This window comes from Callospermophilus lateralis, unplaced genomic scaffold (genome assembly GCF_048772815.1).
Source record: "Callospermophilus lateralis isolate mCalLat2 unplaced genomic scaffold, mCalLat2.hap1 Scaffold_112, whole genome shotgun sequence".
NCBI classification, from domain to species: domain Eukaryota; kingdom Metazoa; phylum Chordata; class Mammalia; order Rodentia; family Sciuridae; genus Callospermophilus; species Callospermophilus lateralis.
Genome location: NW_027511460.1, coordinates 545,847 through 550,040, shown reverse-complemented (window position 1 = coordinate 550,040; position 4,194 = coordinate 545,847). Strand labels below are relative to the sequence as shown.

At 37.9% G+C, this 4,194-nt stretch overlaps 1 pseudogene; it reads right to left on the bottom strand.

Moving 5' to 3' along the window:
* Positions 1-2,389: 2,389 nt before the first annotated feature.
* Positions 2,390-2,956, bottom strand: LOC143387229 (centromere protein K pseudogene; annotated as a pseudogene).
* Positions 2,957-4,194: the final 1,238 nt, after the last annotated feature.

Below are 4,194 nucleotides of genomic sequence, written 5' to 3'. Positions count from 1 at the left end.
GCAACAGAATCAGGGCCGGGACCTGCATGGCATGATGAGTTACTTGCCCCCGCTAGTGTCCGGCAGACCCCCCTAGCTTCTGGCATGTGCATCCTCCAAGGCCTTCCAATTAAAACAGAAAATAGCTCAAAGACATAATGCAGCATGACAGTGGTTAAAAAAATTTCCCTTGTGCAGAATAAATTTTTTAAAGTGTTTTTACTTTCCACTGTCAAAATTGTAACAAGTAATTTTTAGTCATCTATGAAAAAGGTTTGTTAACAATCTCCTCTATTTTGTCAATCAGGAGAAAAATGTAAGTACAAACAAAGGGGCACCTGGGAAACAAGAACTTAATATTTTCCTCTGGGGGAAGACCAGCCAGTGGGCCACACAGACCACATTTTTCAAGTCCGGGAAAGGTAGTCTTGGTGCCCAATATTAGAACAGGACATCACACTGGGTGACCATGAGAGTTTTCTGTGCAGTCCTAGCTTCTACCTCTTGGTGCTGGAGTAGCTAAAAATGAGATTATTTGTACATTCAAGACAAATACATACTCACCTCAGCAGAGGTGAGAGCAATGCTTAAAGCAGTTTTTATTGATCAAAAATCTGTGATAGCAAATGGTATATGAACGGCAGACAGCACTGTAAACAATCAGTGAGCTGTTTCTCTCTCTCTCTCTCTCTCTCTCTCTCTCTCTCTCTCTCTCTCTCTCTCTCTCTCTCTCTCTCCCCTCAACCCCCACCTCCTTCCCAAACTCCATTTCTTAACCTACAGACTGGTAAATATTTTTTGGCTGCAAATTTCTGAGTTTGGAAGATTGTCATGAAGATGCTTTATTCACAACAAATTTTTTGCAAAAAAATCCAATTACTGTATCAGATTCCATCAAAATAAAGGAGGTTTTCTAAAAGTCTCTCTCAGCTCATTTTCACTGGAACAGTGCTCTGATCTCCCTGGTCATGTCCCACAGGCTGCTGCTGGGCTTCACCTTGCTGCACTTTACCAGCTTTCAGAATCACCAGGTGCCATCAGGTCACTGACCTCTCCTTGTGTTCTCCCTGAGTCAGCAAAGGAAGCCTGCCTCCGTCCATTCTTGCCTGCTTTAGGTATGGAAAGTAGATCAAATTTAAAAATAAACACAAGCAAGTTTCCCCAGTCCCAGGAAATGCTAGCTTTCCAGAGAAGGCCTGGTTGCAGCTCTGGAACAAAGGGCAGGCAAAGCCAATAGATGGTAATGTCACCTATGTGTCCAAAAAATGTACATAAGCCCAAGGTACTTTGGAAGGATATTCTAACAGGACAATAGAAAGGCCCTGACCCAGTAATTGTCTGGAGTTGGGGGTCTGTTTGTGTGTTTCCACAGGGAGAACAGCAGCCGATTTGGATTCCAGAGAGATTAACTAAGGTCCTGACCCAGTGATTGCCTGGATTCAGGGGTCTATTTGTGTGTTTCCACAGGGAGAACAGCAGCCAATTTGGATTCCAGAAAGATTAACTAAAGTGATTTCTACAGACCAAAAAGAAGATGATTTGGCTCAAATCCATAACAGCTGATATCCAGAACTCCAGTTTGGCTACCCTTACATCTGTGACAGAACAAGGATGCTTTTTTCAATATCTATTTTATTATTGCCCTTTCCCATATCATGAAGGTCTATTTTGTTTTTTGAGCTCATACAGATCTAGGTTAATGTTTTGCTGATCAGTTCTATTTTTTTGACTCTAGAGTTTTTAAACATTGCAATGGAGATTTCACCTGTAAAAAGTTATAAGGCCTTTACTATTATGTTATGTGTTGTATTATATTATGTGTGCACACTTCTGTTTTGTGCCATATGTTTGAATGTACGTATGTCCACATATCATATATGATGAGCACTCATGAAAAAATGGATCCAAATTATTTTTTTTTAGATTTGCTAGGTATTTTTAATTATGTCACTTTCTCCTTGGGATATTACTTCAATTTTATAAACATCAGCAAATTAAATGACCTTTCCATTATAATTCCTAAATATAATTCTTAAATACAAATGAAACTTGAAATGCATAAAGTATACTGCCATAAAATGGAAAAGAAAATTATTATTACTACATTAGGAATATCCTAAATTAACAAAGAATTTTTCAAAGAACATCAAATGAGGCAAAGGTCATTAATGCTTTATAAATCTACAATATTTTTTACTTGCTTTCTTTGTACAGTTTAAAATACCATAGCACTGAATGAATAAGAAAGGGCCATTTTTAAAATGAAGAAATGGCGATACATGTCACTTAAGGATAAAATAAAGATGGATTATTATTTCAATTTGCAAATAATTTTTTTTATTCAAATAGTCCTGTTTCCATTATCCTTAGATGACAAGATTCTTTCCTGTTATGAAAAAAGAACATCCTCTTATTGATGGAAGGCTTCTAATCTCAATCTGGTTGGATCTTCTGGATGTCTCAAAGCAATTCCATTATACAGCAGCAGCTCAATATAAGGTGGCCAAAAGGAATCACTGATTTTGACATATGGATCATGTGGAACATCAAATAATCTATTTATAAGAATCTCTAGTATTTCATGCGGTGTTATCAGCTGTTTGGTTGATTCTTGAAAGTTTTTCTTTTTCTTTTTAACATTCCCATTAGGCAGAGGAAAATGGTCTTCTAAAAACCCACCCAAGGTACTCAAGAGTTTCTCCTTGAATGCTTTTATATTGAGCATTTTAGTTTTCAGCTCACTAATGATTCTTGTTTCAGAAAATGTCACAAGCTGATTTTTCAATACACTGTAAAGTGCATTAAGAGATTCCATTATTTGTTGCTGTTCATCCAACTATTGTTGCTCCCTTTCTAAGTCTTCCTTTAATTTTTCATTCTTTGACTGAATAGTAGATAGTACCATTTCTTGAAGCAAAGCAGGGCATTTTTTCAGCATAAATTGGTGATCTTCTTCAAGGGTCTCAGGAATTTTCATTCTAGCAAGATGAGACAGTAAAAGAACTCTGGCCTTCAGGCTATATGGGAAGGTAAGTGGAGGCTCATTCTTCTTTAAATTAATTCTGCCAATCTCTCTGATCAGCTGTGGTATTAGAATATTATCTGTTGGTCTGCTTGTAGCATCTTTATTATACTGGGGATCAAATTCAGAAGCTCCAGCCAACCCACTGGCTTGATTTCCAAGGTTATAGCTCTTTACATATGCAAGAGGAAAGAAAAAAGCTTTGAAATTTTTTATTATTCTGTTTTCCAAGGGAAAATTTATCAGACCTTGCACACATTCAGGGTTTCAGCCTTCACTAGTTTTTGGAGCTCAAATTATATAAACAGGATTCTGTCACCTGCTGGGGTCTTTTCCCCCTCCTTATTATACAAGTTAATTTCCCATAAAATATTTGGAAAATACTGACGTCTACAAAGAAGAGAGAAAATGGATACATCATTTTGATAGCCAGAAGAAACTGTGGTTAAAATTTTGCTGCATTTTTTTTTTAGTCACTTGCTCTTAGCAAAAGAAAAATGCATTTAGCACTAATTGGCCTGCAAGAACCTTACTCCTTGGAAGATAAGCTCATTTGCTTGTGAGTGAAATCTACAGATATGTTTACCTATGTGACAAAGATAAAGGAATTTTGCAGGCATAATTAAAATCTCTAATCAATTGACTTTGAGGCAATCAAATGAGAGGCATCCATGGTGTCCTGCCCTAGTCAGGTAAGCACTTACAAGGAGACTAAGGACTTTCCTGTGCTCAGAGACTAGACACAGCAATGGACACTTCCTTGCTTGCCTTGAAGTAACAACTCAGCATGAGTTCTTCACCCACAAAAAGGGATTCCGCCTATAGACATGAAATTGGAAGAGCTCCAGTCTTAAATGAGACTCCAGACCTGGCTGACACCTATTGTCTTTGAGACCTTGAGCAGACAGCCCAGTAATCCTGTGCCTGTGTGAGAGAATGATCTTGTGTCACAGATGATTATTTGTGATGCAGCATAAAAATCTAATGCAGAGATATGCAGTGAAGGAATCACATTTGCAGTGACATGGGGCCCTCTTTTCACCTGGTAAATGGGTGACTAGCATTCCACTGCATGAGGTGCTGTTGTCTTTTAATCCCAGGGTCATTGTGTAAGTACTAATGGGATTCAGACAGGTAAAGTAAAATTATAAAAAATGGACATAGTGGAATGAATGATGGGGGCATCCCAGAGA